We start from the raw sequence: 25261 nt of genomic DNA, 5'->3' as shown, positions 1-25261 counted from the left end.
AGTGCGAGGCGCTACGAGAGTGGCGGAGCTGAAAGTGCAGCGGCACAGGCAGGTCTTAGTTCTGAGTATCTGACGAACTGACTTCATCCATGGCAGGCAGTGACCTCACTAGATTAAAACAAGTTCTGCTTCTCCTGTTATAACACGTTTGAGTCTCTAATTTGGATGTTGAAAGGAAAAACACAAACAAACCAACCAGAAAGAACGTTTTTGCTTCTATAAGGAATGGGACTATCTACCAAAATTACATCCTCCCTGACCTAGGGGTGCAGGCACACCTGGCTCCCCCAGCTTCACCTTAAAGTCAAAGCCTCTTGGGGGATGGTTGGGTCCAGGTGAAGTAGAACCCAGGTCTTTGGATCAGTGACCTTCATCTGATTTGTTTCATCTGTGATGCTACAAAGCTCAGCCGGGTGATCAGCAGAGAGTATGCACCACAGCCTGAGCCTGAGGATAATTGGGAAGAACCCCGCTGTCACACACTGGGAAATCAGAGGGGCATGTGCTGCCCTGCAGGGAGGCCCTGAAAGCCATCCTTTTCCTCCTCAAGGGAAGGGTAGAATCTGCAAGGATTTGTCTCCAGGCAGCACTACGGCCTCCTTTTCTGGCTCCAGGGAGATTGCTGCTCTGTCAGCTTCTGACACCATCAGAGGGGAGAGGGAAGAGGGCCAAGGCTGCCCTCCAAGGAGGTGAGCCTTCCCAGCCCTCTGTGGGAGCATACGCCACTGAGCAACAGGCTGGCCCTGAGTTGGTGAAGGGTGGGCACCCGAAGGACCGATGTTTTGTGTGAAACCTAATTCAGTGACCCTCCACTGCCTACACTGCACACACCTGGTGACTGACAGCCTGCGGGTTGGGCTGGTCGCGCAGCTTGATTAGACATGGCAACAGCTGAGTGGGCTTTTCTTTCCCTTATCATTTTAGTTTAAAAATTCTCAGGCTTTTCTTTTCTTTTCTTTCTAAAAGCCCTTTGTTAAAACTATAAAGTGTGGTACACTTACTAAAAAGAGCTGGGAAAATAAAAATGTATAGCATCATGAAGGGAACACCCAGGTAATTATCAGCCAGATCAAGAAGTACACCATTTCCAGCTCCCAGAACCACACCTTCCTCCATGTGCCTCTTTCCAGGCACACTCCTCCCTCCTCCCTGATTTTAATACTAATTGTTTCCTTGCCACCAACTATTCACCTAGAAACACTATAATTTAGTCTTCCATGCTTTTAATTTTACATATATGGAATTATACAGCATATATTATTTCACTGCTGGCTTCTTTCACCCGCTATTATGCCTGCGAGGTGCATCCGTGTGGTTACATGAAGCAGCAGTTTGTTCGTTTTCATGGATATATAGTATTCCATTGTTAGGACACAGTATATTCATTCTGTTGTTTCTGGACACTTGAGCTATTTCTTGTTTTTGGCTCATATCAACAGTGCTGTTGAGAACATTCTTGTATAGTGCTTTTGGCACAGAAAGTCCCCTGGAAAGGAAAGCTGCAGTATGATTTTATGTACTGGAAACAGGGGTCTTTGGCGACACTGACATACAGGGAACTAACTGTATCCATGATGATGCTCCTTCCCCTCTCCTCCTCACCACTGGGTGGGTAAACTGGAGGTCACTCTTATTAGAATTTGCCCTAGAAATCAAGGGGAAAAGAAGCCAGACTTTCTGGGCAGGATAAAGGGAACAACTTGAAAGGGTACTGAACTGAAGATCAAAGGGCCCTTCATGCTGCTGGCTTTGATGTTAGTGTAACTGCACACACTGTGGTAATTAAGTAACTTATCTTCAGAGCTTGCTGGATTCCCACCTACCGCTTCCTAGTCAGCCACCTTCCACTCAAGGCCAACACCATCATCATTAACTAATTCTGGGACATGGAGTGAGGGTGCCCTTGGCTGCCGCAGGCACTCAGCACTGTTGGGATAGCTCTGGGGAAGAGCTTTGAAGCCCACTTGCAGAGGCTGTGAAATCAGAGAGAGTTGGAACTGAACTCCTTAGAGATCACCATAGGCAGCCTCTGTGACTGTGTACAGGCTTGTTGGGGAAAGGGGAGTATTAATGAAAAAGAAGTGGTGTTTGCATTCCATGGAATTGGTAGGCAAGGCATGTTTGAGGAAGAATCCCCATTTTTCTCCCCTTTCCAGTCCCTTTTGTCTTTTTCAGCTCCATGTCTCCTGTTTTAGCAGTTAATTTGTCTGTTCTTCCAACTTTGAGGAATAGATACACATATTCCTCCAATGAACCGTTGACAATCAATACAGCCTTAAAGGTGACCAGAGGAGAACAGAGAAATGAGAGGTAGACAAAAGAACCACTGTGCACATTGAACAAAGCAGAGGCTCAGGGAAGCTTCTGTTTGCACTGGTCGCCTGTGCTTTTCCCTCCAACTTCCTCCGTGTGCTACAGTGTCACTTGTAACACGTGTGCACGTGAAACACACTGCACAGTACAATGCTACAACTTTTTCTTTGAACAGTCATATGTACTTGAAAGAAAATCAGAAAAGAAAGAATGTTTTTTATATCTGCCCACATATTTGCCATTTCTGAAGTTTCTTCTGGGAGATTCAATTTTCCATCTGCTACCGTTTCCCTCTAGCCTGAAGAACTTCCCTAGGTATTTCTTGTAAGGCTGACAACAAACATTCCTGATTTTCATTTGTGCAAAAATGTCTTTTTCCTTCAGTATGAAAGGATATTTTCACTGGATAAAGAATCCTAGTTTTCCTTTCCTTCTCTCCTTCCCTCCTTCTTTCCTTTCTGTACTTTAAACATATTGTCCCACTCTCTTCTGCCTTTCTTCTTTTTTATTCCTGATGAGAAATCAATTATCATGTGTTTCATTGTTCTCCTGTATATAACATGTTGATTTTTCTCAGATACTTTCTTTTTTTTTTTTTTTTTTAAATCCTCACCCGAGGACATTTTTCCATTTTTTTGTTCAGGTAGAGTGGAAGGGAGAGAGAGGAAGAGAGAGAGAGAGAGAAACATTGACGTGAAAGGGACACATCGAGTGGCTGCCACCCGCACGACCAACCAGGGCCAGGGACAAACTGCAACCGAGGTACATGCCCTTAGCGAGAACCAAACCCGGGTCTCTCGGGACCGCAGGCTGATGCTCTAACCACTGAGCAAAACCGGCCAGGGCTTTCAGATACTTTCAAGATTTCTTTTTTTATCATTGGATGCCAGCATTTTGACTAAGATGTACATAGCTATAACTTTCTTTTTATTTATCCTGCTTGGGGTTCACTGAGATTCTTGAATTTGTAAACGTATGTCCTTTACAAAATTTGGGATATTTTTTGGTCATTATTTTTTCAAAAGCTTTTTCTTCCCTCTCCTATTTTCTCTCCCTCTGGGATTATAATTATATGTATGTTGTACCTATTATTCCCAATTTCCTCACAAGTCTCTGAAGCTCTTTTTACTTTTTTCAATTTTTTTCTTTTTGTTTCTAGATTGGATACTTCTCTTGATCTATCTTCACACTTCCCGACCCCTTTGTCATGTTTAATCTATTGTTAAACTCATTCAGTGAGTTTTTAAATTTCAGATATATTTTTAATTCTAGTATTTCCATTTTATTCTTTTGTAATCTCTATCTGTTGTGGTTTTCTATCTTCTCCTTTATTATATTCTTTTTTATATTTATTTATTTATCCTCACCCGAGGGCATTTTTTGTTCAGATAGAGTGGGAGGGAGAGAGGGAGAGAGAGAGAAACATCAACGTGAAAGGGACACATCAAGTGGTTGCCACCCGCACAACCCCACCAGGGCTGGGGACAAACTGCAACCAAGGTATGCGCCCTTAGCGGGAACCGAACCCCGGTCTCTCTGAACCGCAGGCTGACTCTCTAACCGCTGAGCCAAACTGGCCAAGGCTAGATTGATTTTTTTTAAAACATATATTTTTTATTCTTTTGAGAGAGAGACAGAAACATCGATGTGAGAAACATCGATCAGCTGCCTCCTGCACGGCCCAACCAGTGATCGAACCTGCAACCCAGGCATGTGCCCTGACTGGGAATAGAACCGGGACCTCTCAGTCCATGGGATGATGCTCAGTCCACTGAGCCACACCGTCCAGGCTCATTATATTTCTTTTATATATTAATGTTATAATTATAATCATTGCTTTATAACCCTTCTTTGTTAATTCCAGCATCTAAGTCATCTTGGGGTTGGTCTCCATTGATTGTTATTTCTCTTGTATATGAGCTGTATTTTCTTTTTTCTTCTTATAGCTACTAATTTTGGAATGCATCATGAATATTTTGGATAATACATTATAGGGACCCTGGATTCTGCTCTGTAACTCTGAAGAATATTGCTTTTTCTATTTTAGCAGGCAATTAACTTTGCTGATTTGAAATTCTAAATTCCCCAGTGGTGTGTGTTAAGTGAAATTTCTGTTTAGTTCTTTTAGCCTTATCTGGGTTTCTTGGTATCTGGCCAACACATGCTTAGTTTCGGGTTGGCCAGAGATTTGAGCAGAGTTTGTACATAGAATTTGGGCCTTTCTTTCTGTGGCTCTTTTCTTTCCTGTGTTTCTCCCTTCACTTTCCAGCTGCTACTGTCCTGAATTTTGTCTGCTGATTTATTAACCAATACGGTTTCTATTCAAGTTTAGGCACCTTCTTAGGCATCAATTGTGGACTATCCTCAGGCAAAAGGACATAAAAATGGTCAGTTAGCCAGTGCCATACTTTTCATCTAAATGTCAACCGCCTCTAGTTTTTGCCTGCTTTTGGCCACTCTCTAATGGCTTTAGATATTGTTTCTTGCATTTTGTCTGGAGTTCACAATTGTTACTTTGAGAGGATTGGTCTTATATGAGCTACTGTGCCTTTACTAAAAATAGAAACTTGTAATCAATTCCTGCCTAATGATCTTATGGCTTGATTTATTATTCATTTTATTAAAATAATATGGTAAAACCATGGATAGGAAATCTTTTCATCAGCATTAGAAATGTTTCCAGTGTTAATAGAATAATAAAAGTACAGTAATTTTAAAATTATGACTTGACAAATGTGTTCTAGTTATAAAGATCTAGGATAATGTTTCTTTCAAAATTCAATAGTTACCTTAAACAAGAAGATTTAGAATAACAAAAATATTTCAAAAATCTTTTTCTAGTGATTCCCTCCCCCCCTTTTCCATGGAAGAAAATGGAAACTCTTCTTATTTTGCCCACTTCTAAACTTCATCCTCCAAAATCCTCTTCATATTCATTTGTGCAAAGTGTGGGCTGAAATAGATTTTAAGTTTTGTGGGAAACTATGGTATAACAAATATTGTTCTATATGAGAAAGAAAATATATTAATGAATAAAATATTATAAAGTACTATTTTTGAGGACTCAAATACATGTTATTTAATTTTCTTTACCCAATATCAGTATTTTCTTAAGCACATCTGGGTGGCTAAAGGTAACATGTTTTTTACAAATGGCAATACATTTACAGAAGTAAGAAAGGAAGAGAATAGACATTATTTTATGTGGCCATTAACAATTTTTATCCAGGTTCTACTTTCACCATACCCTGACAAACCACTGACCCAGGAGAAGGCGGAAAATGTATACTCCAAATTATGAAAGCGTTTAACAAAAAATGCGAGTCTTTTAGTTTTCTGAAAAGTAAAATAAGTTGCATAAACATTTAATTATTTAATCCAAACATGGACATTTGCATTAGTTGTCAGTTGTGCTTTGTTATGCTGCCAATTAAAATATTTTCAAAATGTTGTTCTGGTTTGTGTAATTCTGGGTTGATGTTTAGTTGCATTTCCTCATTAAAATCAAGCCAAGGATACTGGGTTTTAGTTGTTTGTTTCTGGAGATCATAGAGTGACGAGTAATCTAAATGTTTCCTTATGAAGCTTATGGGAAAAGAGCTTTTGAGTAAAGATTAATGGAAGAAAAGGATATTCTTCAAATCAAGTAATTATAACTTGACAAATAACAAAGTTATTTCCTGGCTCTTTATCATGGCATGTTGGCTCCCAACCCTGGGTCGAGGTTTGGCAGGATAGAGTGGGAGGAAGACCTGGGTAAAACTGATTAGCGGCTGCATAAGTTACGTCTCCTCTTCCTTTCTCACTTGTGTCTCTTGTAAAAGACATTGGTTGTCTTTGGCCACACAGCATGTGCTCCAAGGAGACACTTTTCTGTTTTATTTTAGAAGAATATATTGGTATTGGATTAAGAAAATTAAATGACTTGTGTATATTGTGTCCTCAACAAAATTTACGAAGGGAAAGAAGGCTTAAGGTAAGCCAGAGAGCAGGGATCAGCTTCCCACTTTAATAACTACTTATTGTACCTGGGCCCCCTAAGAGATTTTTAACCTCCCTCATCCTCACTTTATCATTTTCTGTCAATTTGAAACATATGAAGATGAAATTTGGACATAATGAATGAAATTGGATTTGCAATTAACCAATCAGAGAGACTTATTTTTGTTATTATTGTTTTTACCAAAAGGGAAACGTCTGTTAAGGCCCCAAAAAAGTCATTTGGATCGAGGTATAAAATAAAAGGTTGGGAATAGAACCATTATTATTATAACTGGGTCCAAATGTACTTTAGTTTTGCCAGCCCACTTGAAGGCATGTTCCAGAATATCTCAGGGAGACCAATCACTTTGTAAGCAAGCCAAGTGGAGGGAAGGACTTCATTTCCTCCAGAACCACTGTGTGCCCAATAGATATCTCAGTGATATAGATACTTGGTATTTTTTTTTTTTCTGTGGGTTAGGGACATCTAAGATACAAGACATAAGTCATCATTTTGGGGACTAATTCTCCAAATATAAAGAGAGATTCATTTATTAATGGCTGTGAGTACAGATTTGACAAGTAGTGAAATGTAATAAAAACAGCTAAACATTGAACACTCACGATATGTTGTGGATTATGTAAGCACGTTACTGTACTAAGTCATTCAATCCTTACACCTCACGAGTAAGTATCATTGTCATGCCTATTTAAAAATGGGGACACTGAGGCTTATAGGATTTGCCTTATGCCAGACAGCTAATACGTAGAGGACCCAGCTTTTAACTTTAGGTCTGCCTTTTTTCCAAGCTCTTTTTAGTAACGTCCACATGCTACTATTTAGTTATTTATCAATGGAATTTGTCAAATTCAATTGACTCATGGATTCGTCAAATTAATCAAAATAATATGATTATAGTAGGGAGCCAAATTGGATGGGCTTGTTTATATGGAGACAGAGAGAAGTTACTCCTATAAACCGAGTTGCTTTGTTTAATTTAAATGTCTACTTACATGCAGATGGTAGGTTAATCTGTGTGTAGCAGTTCTAACCTGGAGGCCCTCGAGACCTTTTCAAGGCCATGTGTGGTCCAATCTATTTTCATAAGATTAAGACATTATTTGTTTCTTTTTTCGTTCTCTCAAGAGTGTACAGTGGAGTTTTCTAGAGGGCACATGACATGTGATGTCACAACAGATTGAAAGCAAAAGGAGATATGAGAATATATTAGCAATCTATAAATCTAGACATTAAAGGGGAGTTACAAAAAGATAAAACAATGCAGTCTCACTAAATAATTTTTTGTTTTGGAAAATGTAGTTATTTTGCATATATATATTTATGTTAACATTTAATGAGTTTATTTTTATTTTAAAATAAATATTTTAAAAATTTCTGTTTTCACCCTGGCCGGTTTGGTTCAGCAGTTGGAGCGTTGGCCTGTGGACCAGAGAGTCCTGGGTTCGATTCCTGCTACAGGCACGTACCAAAAAAAAAAATTCTGTTTTAACATTGAATATGGTAAATATCTATTATATGCAGATAGAATCCACATGGGGTTGTTGATAATTTTTAAGAGGGTAAAGGGGCCTGGAGACCAAAATGTTGGAGAAGTGCTTCTCTAGTGTAACTTAAAATTTAGATAGAAAGGGATGTTGGGTTTAATTGTTAAACATATCATTTTCCCCTTTCTTTCTATTGCTTTCAAGTAGAGAAACTTGTAACTTACTGAATCTTGAAAGAAATTTCTCAGTGGGAGGTGGCTGTGGAATCCCTGTACACATTTTCCTAAGAACAGACACCTGTCTGCTGCTCTTTCTATCTCAGGATGCCTCTCATGTGGGCAGGATGCTGGCAGCCACGTTTGAGTTGTGGAAACTAGTCCCCCGTCGCTCTTGGTTGGAACAGGGTAAACCTATGATGAGCCAATTAGAATCTCACTCCCAGGGATTTGGTGTTGGGATTCAGAGACAGCCAGTCACTCTCTCTTTATGGCTGGAACACAAGTGGTGAAAACTCAAACAGTGGGAATGCATCCAGAGAAAGATTGCCTGAAGAGAGAGAAGAAACAGGTGTACTGAGAGAAAAGAGAAATGGAGAGGGAAAACTGTTTCTAATGGCTTTCCAGGTCTTTGTTCTGGACCTTTCTGAAGCTTGGCTGCCTTTAGGCCCCTGGGTTTTGTGAATTGCTCCTATAACTCTAGAATAAAATTTCCCTTTCACTAAGCTAGCTCATTTGACTTCAGTTACTGTCAACCAAAGAGATCTTGATTAAGGCATTCCGTCTCTGTAAAGCTGACATTCTGTGGAGGCTGGACCCATTCCTCTTGTTTAAAGGTGCAATTGAAAATATCTCAGAAATTGAAAATAATTTGTTATAAGAAAGAACAAGAACATTAATAAGAAAATAGATCAAGTTGTCTCCGTTTGACATTTTAGCAATGTTTATAGACATTAATGACTTCAGAAAGGCAAGCAAAGCATGGTGGATGGGCAATCTGCCAGTGGAATTGAGTAGCATCTTTTATTGCCTGATCTAGTTACCTAGAAGCCCCAGTCACTGCTCTGAGGAATTAGAGTGTGGGTGTGTGAGTGCACATCACAGACAGATTTTCTGGCCGAAACACTTCATTGTAGCATTTTCATTTTAGTCTTTACTAAACTCTGTAGGGCCACTCTGTCATGTTTCCCACTGTATCCCCAAGGACTTTGAACAGGACCTAGCACAGTGTGGGCACTTGGTCAATATTTGCTGCACAAATAAATAAGTGATCATTTCAAATAGTCATGGATGAGGTTCACTAGACCAAAATTATGAGTTAACATCTTATTAAAATTTTATTTGATTTTTACTTTTAAAGTTCAAATTTGAAATGCAATTTTCACAGAGAAAAAAATATTTTCTCTCCTCAGAAACTTTTTTCCCAGCAAGTCCCAGCCTCTCAGCCTCTTGCTCTCTGTTCACTCTTTCTGATACACCATCTGGCGTTGTATCACTCCTTCCTTGTCTCTGATCAATCCTAGCAGTTTTCCTCCGTTCTTTTTAAAAAATCCCTGGGTTCTGCATAGTTGCTTAGTGATAAGATGCCATCACGGCTCCTATGATGGCGAGTAGCAGAAGAGTAAGAGAGAATGAGCAATTGAAACCAGATCAAGGAGAGATTTAAGGTCCAGGCTGAGGAGTTTAGGTTTTATCTTGTGAACATTAGGCTACCCTAGAAAAATATCATATGTTCTTCCACTCCCTGACTTCTTCTTACCTAAAGAAATGTATCTTCTAGGAAGGTTGATAAGGTTTCAATGTGCAGAATGGGTTGGAAACTGAGAACCAATGACCCGGGAGTCAATTAGGGGCTATCACCTTGATCAGCATAGAGAGTAATAAAGAAACTGTTTAGTTTCTTCTGTGACTGTGGTAAAAGGTGCTTAGAGATACTTCACGTGTAGAAGTAGAAGCAGTATTATGCTTCTTTTTTCTCAAGTCCCCTGTGCTCTGAGCATAGTGTTGACAGGACATATGAGTGGGATTTAGGAGTTGAAGTAATTATATAGTTTTCTGCATTTGTAAGGGTTTCAGGCCTCATGCTGTTATTATTAGTTCATCTTCCTGCAATGCTATCCTCTTCATTGTTCCCTAATTGAAGCCCCCTCATCCTTTAGGTCCACTTCCTCTCTGTCCCCTTCTCTGATCTGCTGATCAAATTTAAGGTCTCTTTCCTTCCTCACTCTACAGAAATAGCTAGTTTCTGTAGTAAGCACTTACTCCATTATGCCTTGTGTAATGTCCATCTCACATTAGGATGTGGACTCCTTAGAGGGACGGGACTCTGAATGGACTCAACTTTGCATGCCCTGCAGTGCCTGATTCATGGCCTTGCACTTAGATGAGGATGAATTTTGTATAGCTACACTTTGAAGCATGTTTTCAAAATGAAGGCAGAGTTTTGCCTATGTTCTTGGTAGCTGAGAAGCCAGTGGATAAGGCATGTTATTTATGCACAGTGTTCACAGCATTGCAAAAATGTAAATTATTTCAGTTAAGGCTGTGAAAATCATATGCTCTGTGTTCATTCACACCTACTAGTTTCCAACCTACTGGGCCATCTTGAATGACTTGTATGGCTATTCTTTTTCCTGAATGTTAACCAAACACCAAGATTACAGGGTAAACCTTTAAGTAATTGCTTCAGAGCTGAATCCCACCTATTCAATCTCCCTGCTTTTTTTGGAGATTAAATTACATGTAATTTAACTGTGTTGGTCTAGCATGGCTTACAGGAAATGGTGTGCATGATTTGGAAAAAGGTTCATCAGTCAGCTCTAACAACTGGACTACACCCTTCAAAACATGAGTGATTAGGGCTCATTCAGTGAAATGAATTGGTACACAGGAATAGGTTCATAACTCAGGTGGCATGAATGCCTTTTATAAGTTTTTAGCAGAGGAAAAGGAGCCAACAGAGGTAATGACTCTGGACTTGGGTTCATATAGTCTTTTATCAATGCACTATGCCTTAAAGTACTTTGTTCTCCCAACACAATCACCCAGCCTTTAAACACAGCTCCTGCCCATTTTGGGTGGAGTGGAAGTGAATGCAGACTCTAATAAGAGGTTAGGTATGCACCAGAGGTCCATTGTTATCCTCATTTGCTTCTCGGATTCTGAGATCCTAATTCTTCTACACAAGATGGAGGAAAATTACAGTGTGTGACATTATTCAGTTATATTCCAACTCATTTATTAGGGCTTGACAAACATGAAATGAAACAGACTCTTAAATCGCAAGGCTGAGACTATGGAACATAGATTGAAGGCAGAGACCAGCTTCTCCCTGGAGTTCAAAATTTTCTCCCACCCCAAGGAAAGGAAGAGAAGGTAAAGGAAGTCTTAATTTCTGTATCACTTACCTTCTGTGGGAGACTTGGACTTCTCCCTTTGTTCTCAAATCTGGGATGTTTTAGGGAGCAGGCTTGTTCTGCTAAGCTGAGGACAAATGACATGTAAGCTAATGAATGTTGAGGGTCTCCTCACTAGTGGACACCATTGCCTTTGCCAGATTGCAGAAACAAGGTGGACGCCTGTTCCCTTGACCTCCTCTAACTGTTTCCACAGAAGACCCAACATGTGAACACATAGAGAAACCTAATGGAGATTGTCTTTTAGAAGCAGTTAACATCTGGAAGTCCTCACCTGCTTCACTGTCATAATCACAATACTATGAATAGGTTGTAGACAGTTGGGTCTTCTGTGGAAACAGTTAGAGGAGGTCAAGGGAACAGGCGTCCACCTTGTTTCTGCAATCTGGCAAAGGCAATGGTGTCCACTAGCGAGGAGACCCTCAACATTCATTAGCTTACATGTCATTTGTCCTCAGCTTAGCAGAACAAACAGAACAATTGCTGCTGCTTTGGAAAATCTATTACTATGAGGATTCTTATTTAAAGTATATGTAGAAATTATTTATTCCAGAGTGTCATAAATTAATTTATGGAAGACACTGAAAAATATGTTCATTATTTTATTTTAAGCATCATTAATTCACCCATTCATGTGTGTATTCATTCAAGCAATATTTATTGAGGCCTTACTATATGTCAGACACTGTTGTAGGCCCTGGGGATACGGCAGAGAACACATAAGGATTTAGCCCGTAGGAACCTTGAAGTGCACAGATCATAAATCAAAGGCAGATTCCTATTTTGCAAATTAGGAATCTGAGACTGCCCATCCTTTGGGAATTGTAGTTATGTATAAGAAACATCAAGGTGAACAGCAGATGGGGATGGGGATGGGGGTGGGGGGTGGGGGGGTGGGGATCCCAGCCCATAACAAAGTGCAGGAGTCAGTGTTAGAAGAATCATTTCTTTTAGACTGAGTCAAGTTTAGATAAAGAAGAAAGCATCTCCTCTTACTTTTGATACTAGAAATCCCTTTTCAAAGCAGAAGGGACAAATTGTATGTTGGGGTTAATAACTAATGCTCAAGTAGCATTTAAATGACTTCTTGTAAGTGGCTACTAGAAAATGAGCAAAGTGCTTTTACTTATAGTATCTTATTTTATTCTTCAACCATCCTAGGAAAAAGGGATTATAATTCTCAATTTGCAGATGGAACAACTGAGTTTGAGAGGCTTTAAGTAGTCTGGTAAGTAAGTAATAAGGGAACCAGGCCTTGGAGGTGGGTTCTCTGATGCTACGCCAAGTGCTCTTTGTATTACACTGTATCACACAGTATTCCTAACACCTGGATAGTGGTTAATTCATTTACTTGACAGTTTTTTTGTTTTTGTTTTTTAATCCTCACCTGAGGATATTTTTCTATTTATCTTGAGATAGAGTGGGAGGGAGGGAGAAGGAGGGAGAGAGGGAGAGAGAGACACATCGACTGGCTGTCCCCCTGCACCACCCCAACCCAAGTACAAACCATAACCGAGGTATATGCCCTTGATCAGAATCGAACCCATGACTCATTGGCTCGCAGTCTGACGCTTTAACCGCTGAGCCAAACCAGACAAGGCTTGACAGTTTTTGAGAATCTTTACAAACCTGGCACTGTGCTTGGCATGATGACAACACAGATAAAAATCAGAACCTGCCTTCAAATAACCTGAGAAGTATAATACAGTGTGTTAAATGCTGTGACATTGGTGTGCCCAGGGTGTAGGGACTCAGAGACAGCTTATTGCTCTCATGCTGAGGCTGTTGAAGAAAACTTTCTGAAGGAAGTGACAATTAGTCAAGTGGAAGTAGCCAGGAAAAGAATGGGTGAGTTTAGGGTGTCACAGGCAAAGGGACCAGTGTGGGCAAAGGCACAGGGCTTTGAGCAAGCACCGTGTAATTAGGAAACCGAGCAGGCTGGCGGAAAACTCAGGGCATAAAGAAGACTGATGCAGAATCTCCTATTTCCAGTGAGTGGACTATTAAAGACCATGATTTCAAAACAGTTTAATGGCCAAAACAATTTTGTTTTCCAAAAAGACTTTTAAAAATGTCAATGTAGCAGCCTTCAACTCAGAGTGATGAGGCAGACTTTTTCTGACTTCTCTGAAGAATTTGCCAATGGTTTGAATAACATGATTTTCCAGTAAAATCACCAAACCTGGTGCTAGAATCATCAACAATCAATTGTTCCTAGAGCCTCAGATCCCTACTTGGGGCTTCTCTGATGTCCTTGAGGAAGGTTCTGCTTTAAAGTCACAGGAAAGTAGACTGAACCCTCTGTGAAGAGGCAGCAAGCTGGTTTCTAACAGGAAGTTTATGATCAAATGAGTTGTTGATTATGTGTCTCGAAAGCAACATTTGTTTGTTTGATGTTTTCTATTATTCACTAATGCCTGTTCCTTTAAGATTCACAATGTCTAAATGTATTTTAAAATATGCCAAATTGAACATTTCAAATCTTCTGAAGCAGCAGGGGATGCTGAATCCTTGTATCCACCCAGGTGGATGAGCCAGACTGTACAACTGGCTATGCCTGCCTCTGAAAAATGAATTTAGTTTTAGTATGAAATTATCAACAGTGAAAACATCAACCCAACTTTGGTTTTCTGATTCCAATTTAGAATCCTTCAGTTTTCCTAGTTATACTTTTCCCTAATGTGTAAGGCAAAGTCCTTCTCTCTTTTCTTTTCCACCAAATATTGGCATTGTGCTTCTAATACAAAACTTGTATACATGATCCCTGCCTCAGCCAGACATTGGGTAAATGAGTAAGAAACTCTGTTAGGAAAGGATTGAAACCCGCAGTCGGGCTGATCCACACCCTCTCTCGGATTCCTTTGGTTGTGCTGAGAATCAGAAGATGTGTTGAGCAGAAGAGCTGCCAGAGCTTCTCAGGAAGAAGGTCAGAAGGAGACTAAAATGACTTTGGGACCAACTACTTCTTTCTTTTTATGACCCATAGAGGGACTTGCCTGACTAGTCTTTACAGAAAATAGCTTATTCAACAGAGGCCAGGTGGTAAATAATCTAAACCAGTCTTAGTCTTGTAGGAGAGAAGGTTTAGCTGTTCCTATTATGGTCTTCGTGTATATCTGGTGCTTTTATTGGGTGACTATGGGGATTATGCGTATAGGCAAATGCACTTTAAGTTCGGTTACCTTTCTGTCACATGGGTCCACAATTCTGGAAGTGATCCTTTAAACTTTCATTGCTTGTATTATCTCAACTGAAAGATGGGGATAATATAATTGAATCGCTTTACAGGGTTATTGAAAAAGGTTGTAGTAAAAGTTAGTCTTTAGATAAGGGACATTCTTGGGTTATAATAACTCTGCTGTTATTCCTGCACACTTTCATTACCAAAGCTCTATCTTCTTAATTTTTTTGGTCTTTGAAACATTTATTGAATATCAACTTGAATTAAGTTAGGCTACATGTAACAGTAAAACCCCAAATAACTGAAGATTAAACAAGTGAGACTTTTACTTCTCTGTCACGTACGTAAAATGTAGAAGTAGGCACGAGGTTCCATGGGCATCAGAAACACAGGCACCTTCTATCCTCCTGTCCCACTCTTCTAGTCCATGATTTTTATTCTCAAGCTCACCTCATAATCCAGGATGTTTGCTGGGGGCCAACGCATCATATTTGAGATGCAGGCCATAAACAAGAGGAAAAACCAAGGGCAAAAATGACTCTGCCCTCCTGAGACTGTTCCCTTAAAGCAGAAATCCCAGAAGTCCCACTGGCCAGAATTTAGACATGTAACCATATGCAACAACTAAATATTTTGGGAAATGTGACTTTTTAGCTGGCAGTCTTGACATCCCAAATAAAATCAGAGCTCTGTTACTAAGGTGGAAGGGGAGAAATAGATACAAGGATAGGGAACTAGCACTCTTTGCTTTAGTCTACCCCTTTAATATCCAAACATTCATATACACCATTCTCATATATCAAACACACTTACTCTAGACAGATCCTCAAGGAAATGGGAATATAGGATAAGATATATGACTGAGTTGGAATGTGAAGGCAATAAGAATCCAGTTATTACTAGATATGGGGCATTGGTCATTCTTGTTACTTATGGTAGAAGAGTTACTTAAATGGTTACCTATGCAAGTCTTGGGAAAGGGTGGCTATTGTAACACATCATTATGGAGGGAACATGAAAAATATAAGACCTTTGGGCTTGGCTTACTGTTTAAAAGCACCCTGGAGAAGTTAATGAAAATAACAGGTTCAAGTTTTAAATTCTTAGCTCAATGAATGATCAGAAGACCAAGAAACTTTTAAGGTTTTCCTGAAGAATATTCTTTATTTCACAGTAATGATTTTATATAGCTGAAAGTCATATCCAGGGTATAATCTGCATAACCGAGAACCCCCAATTTACAAACTTTAACTTTTGTACCAATTAAAATGTTGGTCAGTGTTTTTAGCTGTAGGCAACAGAATCCACACTGGCAAATAAGGGCATGACCAACAGGTTGCACTACTTATGCTCACATTCCACTTGTCATGTCCTGGTGACATGACTTCTCCTAGCTACAAAGGAGGCTGGGAAACGTAGTCTTTGGCTGAATGGCCATGTACCCTAATAAAACTATTATTATAGAATAAATAAATATTGTGGATACAATAAATGGTATTTCTAACTAAAATGAAGAATGTAGAAAGAGGAGCTAGTTGGGTAAGAAAACTGTGGGAAGAAAAAAAATGTTTGGAAAGTATTAAAGTTAAAAGTCCTTTGCCCTGGCCAGTTTGGCTCAGTGGTTGGAGTGTCGGCCTGCGGTCCGGAGAGACCCGGGTTCGGTTCCCGCTAAGGGCACGTACTTCAGTTGCAGTTTGTCCCCGGCCCTGGTTGGTCATGCGGGTGGCAGCCACTCAATGTGTCTCTTCACGTCGATGTTTCTCTCTCTCTCTCCTTTCCTCTCTCTCCCTCCCACTCTATCTGTACAAAAAATGGAAAAATATCCTTGGGTGAGGATTAAAAAAAAAAAAAAGTCCTTTGGAACATCTAGTATTAGGTGTCTAGTAAGATGGGTAGGGGAAGAGAATCTTGACCAAGGAGAATTTAAAAAGGTGGCCAACATTTAAGGATGAAGTGGAGGAAGAGGGGAGTCTCTGAGAGGAACTAGAAAAGAGAAGACAGAGAAGTAAGAGGAGAATTAGGAAAAGGTACTCTCTCAGAAGTCAAGAAAAGAGATTAAAGAAGGGGGTAGTTATCGAGAGTGGCAAATGCTTCTGAGAGGACAAGTAGAAAAGGGGCTGAGGAAAAGTCTTTTGGTTTGTCCATCGTTGACTTAGGGAGTGATGGGGATTGAAGACAAATGTCAGAGAGTTGAGTTATGGATAGGAAGTGAAGAAGTGGAGATGTGAAGGGTAGATAAGCAGCCAGAAGAGGCCAGCGGGTGGGTTGTAAAAGTTTAGGAACTTTTGATTGTGTCTGTAGGCCGAGGGCACAGATCCGAGGGAGGAGAGAGAAGAGAAGAGACGATACTAATGCTATGATGTTTGCATGGTAGATGGGGTGAAGTAAAGGCTCCCTACCCATGAAAAGGAGCAGGGCTTCCTCTCTCCCTGGGACATAAAGGAAGATGGTAGCAATTAGTAGAGGAGATAAAGATACATTGAGAACTTGCAAAGGAGTCTGAAGACTTTTCAAATAATACTTTCTGCTAAGAGTTGAATTATGGAACTTGGTGCTGATGCATTTCCAGTGTCTATTCACACACAAATATATACAGAGATCTAGGTTTAAGCAGCTCAATTCCCCAGCACAAGCTTTACTTTTAAGCTCAGAATGATCTTTCTGGAAGCTCTGAAAGCAGGAGATAGGTGAAAGGAGAGGCGAGGGACATCTCAGGATACGTTCCAGAATATAAGAAGGGGCAGAAACAGCAGCAGCGAGTGTTATTTTCAGGAGTTACCTTGGTTTATCAGACTGTGGCAGCTGGGCACTGGAGGGCTTTGAGTGCCAGGGGCTCACTGACCCTGAGGTTCCTCCTGGAAAAAGAAAAAAGAGAAAAAAATTGGGAACCTCCCAAGAAAAAAATCTCAGTATGGATTAAACTTTTTAAATGGAACTTTAGAAAAAGTTCTGGTGTGGATGGTAAAATAATTATTGGAGGCCATCAGAGAGCTCCCATGACTCACTATGAAATGATTTCCAGCAGGATCACAAATAATTTAAAAGTAAGCTTGAAGCTATTGAGAATAATATGAGAATGATTTGGGTTTTGGACTCTATGAAAACTGTATTGTTAATTTAGAAAATAATACTAACTGGATTCCTAAGGCTCAGGAAATCTGTTATTTTCCTAATGTTTGTCTTGTCTCAGCAAGATATTTGATATTAAAAAAAAAAAAAAAAGGGGGGGGGGGATAAGCAGAGAGAGGTAGCTGCTTAAATCCTTGCTGACCAGATCATCTCAGGAGAGTTTGGCAGAATCATGAAGTACAGACTTAGAGATTTGAGTGAATAGTTTAGTATAAAATGGGAATGGGAAGCAGAATATGGTGCAAGTTAAGAAACGGGAATGGGCCCTGGCCAGTTTGGCTCAGCGGTTAGAGCGTCGGCCTGCGGTCTGGAGAGACCCGGGTTCGGTTCCCGCTAAGGGTAGGTACTGCGGCTGCAGTTTGTCCCCGGCCCTGGTTGGTCGTGCGGGTGGCAGCCACTCGATGTGTCCCTTCACGTCGATGTCTCTCTCTCTTTCTCTCTCCCTTCCTCTCTCTCCCTCCCACTCTATCTGTACAAAAAATGGAAAAATATCCTCGGGTGAGGATAAAAAAAAAAAAAAAAGAAAGAAACGGGAATGGTAGACTTTCCCTTAAACCCAAGATGTGTTAGATGTTTTGCAGAAAGAGGCATAATTATTTCCCTCCCTAAATCCATGACCCTTTGCAATGTAACTTTGCAGGTCCTCCCATGAAGAGATGGTGTCTATTTTCCTCCCCCTTGAATTTGGCCAAACTTGTGACATGTTTGGCCAATAGAATTCGAGAGACCCGAATTCTGCCAATTTTGAGTTTAGACCTCAAGAGGACTTTCATATTTTTGCTCTAACTCTTGGAACCCTGCTGAGCTCCCTAAGAACAAGTCTAGGCTGGATTACTGGATGATGCGGCTCAGTTGTCCCCATAGTCTCTGTTGGCAGCCAGTCAACCCCAGAGACAAAGTCACTTAGCTAAGGAGCAGCATGGATGAGCTCAGGTAAGAACAGAAAAACAACTCAGCTGAGCTCAGCTCAAATTGCTGACCAATCCACAGAACTGTGAGCTAAATAAATGGCTGTTGTTGAGCCACTAGGCTTTGGAGTGTTTTGTTATACAGTGAAAACTAATTGATACCCCACTTTGGGCTTGGGAAAGCAATGAAGTAGGAAAAAAGCAAAGAAGATGTGCGATGGAGGTTGGGAAATCATGTCATGAATTGTGCATGTTGTGATGGAAACAAGATTAAGATTGATGAGAACAGAGCTGAATACTCATTGCTTTCTGTCTCTAAGCTTTTCCACTCTCCACCTTCTAGAATCAGTACCCTGCCTTTCTTCAATAAACATAATGAGCTGTATGCTGCTCAACTGCTCAATCAATCTGACTCTTCATGTGAGCTACTGGTGGGGTTTGCCTCAAAAAATAAAATAAAAGAAGGCTGCTGTCTCTGCTTCTGCTGTCTAAAGCAATATTTTCTCTGGATGGCTTTCTGAGGTTTGTGGTCAGGTTATAACAGTAAGAAGTTGGTGGCCCAGAGGTTTAGGCAGTAGTAGGTGCTTTTAATTGTCCGTCAATATTTATTTGGGAAATTTCACTTTCTTTTGTTTTTAGCCTTTCCATCAGAGACTCAAATTATGTCACTCAAATCCTTCCAGCATTTTTCTGCTCAGCATGTGTTATAGAAATTGTTGAGATACTCTGGTAGCACAAAGCCTATTTCTCTCCCTTTGCTAACCAGGAGCTTTCATAGAAGACAGCTCTGCTGTGAAGGGCCTTCCCACTACCCCGGCAGCCCAGGGTTCTGAAGGCTTCTCCCAGGGAGATGTTCCTGCTCTTCTCTGAAATCCTTACTCGTGGCTGTGGTAGAACATAGAAGTTGTAGAGCCTTTCATCCCAGGGCCTCAGAGCCCCGAAAGTGAATGGTGTTCATGGAGCTGCAATGGTGTTTTCAAAGCACTCTGCCACCATCAGTTGGTTAAGCTGTAATCGAGCTTTGGGAGTTAGATAAGTCTTTCCCCCATTTTTTCTTACTGGAAGGTGTTTGCTAAGAAAGATGAAGGGCATCACCTGTCTCTCAGATGGAGGTAAGATGGGCTGAGGCAGCAAGGCACAGTGGGAAGAGTGTGAGCTCTGGAGTCCGACAGTCTGGGGTTGAGTCCTGGCTACTCCTTTCTTACCAGATGTATAAAAACACTGAGCGAGTTACCTACCCCATTTGACATGAAAGCTCCTGCTGTGTAAGTGGGGACAATAATATACACTTTGGAGAATCATGTGATCTTTAAAAACAAGATTCTGTATGTGTGTGAAATGCCTGGCATGTAATACATACACAATAAATGGCAACTACTGTCACTATAATGAATGATATAAGGGGATTGGACCATCTGTGAAGATACATAGTAGTTTTCTATACTACTCAGGCCAAAACAATTTGTGTCCTAGTCCTAGGGAGCTCACATTACCTGCCTTCACCCACTACCCAGCTCTCTCTCAGTGCCATCCACAGCTCTGATGAATGATCTACTATGTTATTTCCTCCTTCTTTGTTTTTGGTATAGGGTTTCTTCTCTCTCTCTCTCCCTTGCCAAGTGACTGCTTGTCTCTCTTTCTCTCTTCCCGATTCCAGGCAGCTCATTATCATGGTTTCCATTGGTTCTCTGAGTTTCCACTCCAATTGTGGCCAGGCTGTGACTTTCAAACTTTGTGATTTCCTTTCTTCCCAGCTTAGAAATCACTCTTACTTTAACGAGCACATAATTTGCCCTTGTTCACATTGACAAGTTCCGCAGTGCTTCCCAACCTTTCCCACAGCACGGCACACAGAGAAAATGATAGTATTTGTAGACACACTGGGGTAACAGGTGAAGCTGCTTACAGATGGAGGCCTGTCCAACTGCCCTCAAACCGTGTCCGGGCAACATTTCTAAGGAGGGTTAGGAAACTACGAGTTGTTGAATGTGAATTCCTTCATTCAGTATGTTTTTGTTCATTACTGTGCTGACACTAGCAATACAAGGATGGACAGAACTTATTCCCTGACCTTGAAGAGCTGTATTACTGTAATATATGTGTTGGCACAGAAACGTTGATGTGGCAAGATACATAGCAAAAAGGAATTGCTCTCCACATCTGTCAGTCTGGTGTTAAATTCTGGCATATTCACTTGCTAGCTATGTGAACTTTAGCAAATCACTTAACTTTTCTGATTTTAGTTTCTTATTTCGTAACATGGAGGTATATATCTCCCTTCAGGCTTCTTGGTAGGGGAGAGAATGAGTTTAATGAGAACATGTTAGTTTTCACCCTTATTTATAAATATGGCCATTTATCGGCAAGTGGCCAGTTGAGTTCTTTCCAAAATGCCTGAATGCATTCTGAGTTCCTATTACAAATTTCATACTGACCATTATTTATGAGCACTAAAATATAAATGGTATATCAACTCTGACTCCAATATGGAGAAGTATTTGTGATTACCAACTAGAATCATAGATTGCTCTCTTCATTTACTTACAAATAGGTACTGTTGTCCTCTCTTTACAAGATCAAGTCCTCAGCTCTACAAGGTCATAGTCTGGGTTAGAGCAGGGGCTTAGAGCCAGCTAGTCAGTTGGAGAACCAACAACAAGAACTCGGGTATTCCATTTTTCAGTTTTGTGGTTCTGCCATCAAGTCATGGTGTTATGTTATGAGTTACAGGAGATACAATGATAAATAGGATGAATTCTTACACTTCTGCAACTTGAGAACCTGACTAGTCAGCTATTTAAGCAGATGTATTTTGATGAATTAAGTCAGCAACATGAAATTTTCTGATTACAAGGTATTTTGGGGGGTATAATTCAAGTTAAAACTAATAATATTATGAATTTAGGATTATACTAAATATGTCTCTAAATTAAAAAAAAAAATGATCTGATCAATGAAACAAAGAGCTGGTTTTTCGAAAAGATAAACAAGATTGATGGACCCTTAGCTAGACTCACCAAGAAACAAAGAGAGAGAACCCAAATACACAAAATCAGAAATGAAAGAGGAGAAGTAACAACCAACACCACGGAAATACAAAAGATCGTTAACAACTACTATGAACAACTATATGGCAACAAATTCGACAATCTCAGCGAAATGGACAAATTTCTAGAAACACACAGTCTCCCAAAACTATTCCCGGAAGAGATAGAAAACTTGAACAGACCAATAACAACTAAGGAAATTGAAGAGGTAATCAAGACTCTCCCAGCAAACAAAAGCCCAGGCCCAGATGGTTTCACGGGGGAGTTTTACCGAACATTCAAAAAAGAACTAACACCCATTCTCCTCAAACTATTTCAAAAAATTCAAGAAGAAGGAAGACTTCCAAACACGTTCTATGAGGCCAGCATAATTCTAATTCCAAAACCAGAAAAAGACACTACGAAGAAAGAAAACTACAGGCCAATATCCCTGATGAACATAGATGCCAAAATCCTGAACAAAATACTAGCAAATCGGATCCAGAAATACATCAAAAAAATTATTCACCATGACCAAGTGGGATTCATTCCAGGGATGCAAGGCTGGTACAATATTCGCAAATCAATAAACGTGATACACCACATAAACAAAATGAAGAATAAAAACCACATGATCATATCAATAGATGCTGAAAAAGCATTCGACAAAATCCAGCATCCATTTCTGATAAAAACGCTCAGCAATGTAGGAATAGAGGGATCATATCTCGACATAATAAAGGCCATATATGAAAGACCTACAGCCAACATCATACTCAATGGACAGAAACTAAAAACATTTCCATTAAGAACAGGAACAAGACAGGGATGTCCACTTTCGCCACTCTTGTTTAACATTGTACTGGAAGTCTTAGCCACAGCAATCAGACATGAAGAAAAAATAAAAGGGATCCAAATTGGAAAGGAGGAAGTGAAACTGTCATTATTTGCAGATGACATGATATTGTACATAGAAAACCCTAAAGACTCCATCAAAAATCTATTAGACTTAATAAATGAATTTGGCAAAGTAGCAGGATACAAAATTAACGTCAAGAAATCGACGGCATTCTTGTACATCAATGATAAACTCACAGAAAGAGAAACTGAAAAAACAATCCCATTTACCATCGCTCCAAAAAAATTACGATACCTAGGAATAAACTTAACCAAAGAAGTAAAGGACCTATTTGCAGAAAACTACAGGTCATTGAAAAAAGAAATAGAGGAAGATATAAAAAAGTGGAAGCACATACCCTGTTCATGGATTGGAAGAATTAACATAATTAAAATGTCCATACTACCCAAAGCAATCTATAGATTCAATGCAATCCCCATCAAAATACCAACGACATATTTCATAGAACTAGAACAAATACTTCAAAAGTTCATATGGAACCAAAAAAGACCCCGAATAGCCACAGCAATCTTGAAAAAGAAGAACAAAGTTGGAGGGATCACATTACCAGATATCAGGTTATACTACAAAGCGACTGTAACCAAAACAGCCTGGTACTGGCACAAGAACAGGCATATAGACCAGTGGAACAGAACTGAAAACCCAGAAATGGACCCAAGGCAATACGCTCAATTAATATTTGACAAAGGTGGCAAGAGCATACAGTGGAGTAAAGACAGCCTCTTTAATAAATGGTGTTGGGAAAATTGGACAGCTACATGCAAAAAAATGAAACTCGACCATCAACTTACACCATACACAAAAATAAACTCAAAATGGATAAAAGACTTAAATGTGACCCATGAATCCATAAAAATTCTAGAAGAAAATGTAGGCAACAAAATTTCGGACATCATACGGAGCAGAATTTTCACTGATACATCACCTAAGGCAACAGAAATAAAGGAGAAAATGAACACATGGGACTACATCAAACTAAAAAGCTTCTGCACAGCAAAAGAAACGATCATCAAAATGGAAAGGCAACCCACTGTATGGGAGAACATCATTGCCAATGATGTATCAGATAAGGGGTTAATTTCCAATATATACAGAGAGCTCACACAACTCCACAAAAGGAAGACAAAGAACCCAATTAAAAAATGGGCAGAGGAGCTGAATAGACACCTCTCCAAACAGGACATACAAATGGCCAAGAGACATATGAAGAAATGCTCAACATCACTAATCATCCGAGAGATGCAAATTAAAACAACAATGAGGTATCACCTCACACCTGTCAGAATGGCCGCCATCAACAAATCATCAAACAACAAGTGTTGGCGAGGGTGTGGAGAAAAGGGAACTCTAATACACTGCTGGTGGGAATGCAGACTGGTGCAGCCGCTATGGAAAACAATATGGTGCTACCTCAAAAAATTAAAAATTGAACTTCCATTTGACCCAGTGATCCCACTGCTGGGAATATACCCTAAGAAGCCTGAAACACCAATCAGGAAGAATATATGTACCCCCATGTTCATAGCAGCACTATTTACAATAGCTAAGATCTGGAAACAGCCCAAGTGTCCACCAGTAGACGAATGGATCAAAAAGCTGTGGTACATATACACAATGGAGTACTATGCAGCGGTAAGAAAGAAAGATCTCTTATCCTTTGAGACGACATGGAGGGACCTGGAAAGTATTATCCTAAGTGAAAGAAGCCAAGCAGAAAAAGACAAATACCACATGATCTCACTTATATACGGAATATAATGAACATAACAGTCTGAGGAATACAGTAGACCCAGACACATGGAAGTAGGGCACAGACTGACATCCCTCAGAAGAGGGGATGGGGGGTGGGGGGGGGAAGAGATAAACCACAGAACTTATATGCATGTATGCATGACCAATGGACAGGGACAACTAAGCCGGGGACAGGGTGGAGGGGGTGGGGTGGGGGGTGCCAATGGGGTAAAAAGGTAAAATATCTGTAACAAAAAAATAAATAAAAATTCATTAAAAAAAAAAAAAAAAAAAAAAAAAAAAAAAAAAAAAAATGATCTGACTTCCAGTTACAAATGGCCAGATATCTCTCCAAGGGCTTTATATTCTAACTGTCCATCTGTTTCTGTCTTTCTGCACACACAGACATAAACACAGATGCACTTAAGCCACTGCTGAAGGTCACATACAGAAAGTTTTCAGTAAGAAAAAAAAAGTAGATAAAATGCACACATTTTGGTTTTTAGCCTACTGTTTTGAAGGCTAGTTCTTGAAGGGAAGGCTATAGCTTTGCTTATAGCCCAAGAATTCCAAAAGTTTTGTATTTTGCTCAAGATCTATGTTCAAGAATCTTCCTTCTGTTCTGTTCAAAGCAGAGATTTTATTTACAGCAACAATTTGCCTAGTCTTATAGGGCTAACAGAAAAATGTCTTTAATTTCAAGTTGTTCATTTCTTATTACATATATTAATTGAATTTGTATTTTCACAACCAAATACATAGGCTGAATATATAATAAATTCTCTGAGATAAAATAAGTGAATTTTGGTTTCTCTTTTTCTTATATGTGCTTTTATTGAATTTTTTTTTTTTTTGGAGAGAGATAGAAACATGTTGTGTGAGAGATACATCAGTCGGCTGCCTCCTGCACGCCCCCTACTGGGGATCAAGCCCACAACCCAGGCTCGTGCCCTGACCAAGAATCAAACTGGGATCTCTCAGTCCATGGGACTGACCCTTAATCCACTGAGCCACACCAGCTGGGTGAGTTTTGGTTTCTTGTACTCAGAGATAAAGTACAATAGCAGAGACCAGAAGCTGAAGATCTAATCTTTCTTACAAATTGATGAAAGCTCAAGTAAGATAATTTTTTATTTATAGCAGAGGAACTAAAAT

General features: G+C 39.9%; 1 long non-coding RNA gene across 2 annotated transcripts in view; it reads left to right on the top strand.

The window, feature by feature from the left end:
* LOC118621801 overlaps nucleotides 1-25261 on the top strand; it is a 45905-nt gene that overhangs the window by 9216 nt on the left and 11428 nt on the right. The gene's annotated exons all lie outside the window — the stretch shown is intronic.

Source organism: Molossus molossus, unplaced genomic scaffold (genome assembly GCF_014108415.1).
Source record: "Molossus molossus isolate mMolMol1 unplaced genomic scaffold, mMolMol1.p scaffold_m16_p_8, whole genome shotgun sequence".
Lineage (NCBI taxonomy): Eukaryota > Metazoa > Chordata > Mammalia > Chiroptera > Molossidae > Molossus > Molossus molossus.
This window is presented reverse-complemented; position numbering and strand designations above follow the sequence as displayed.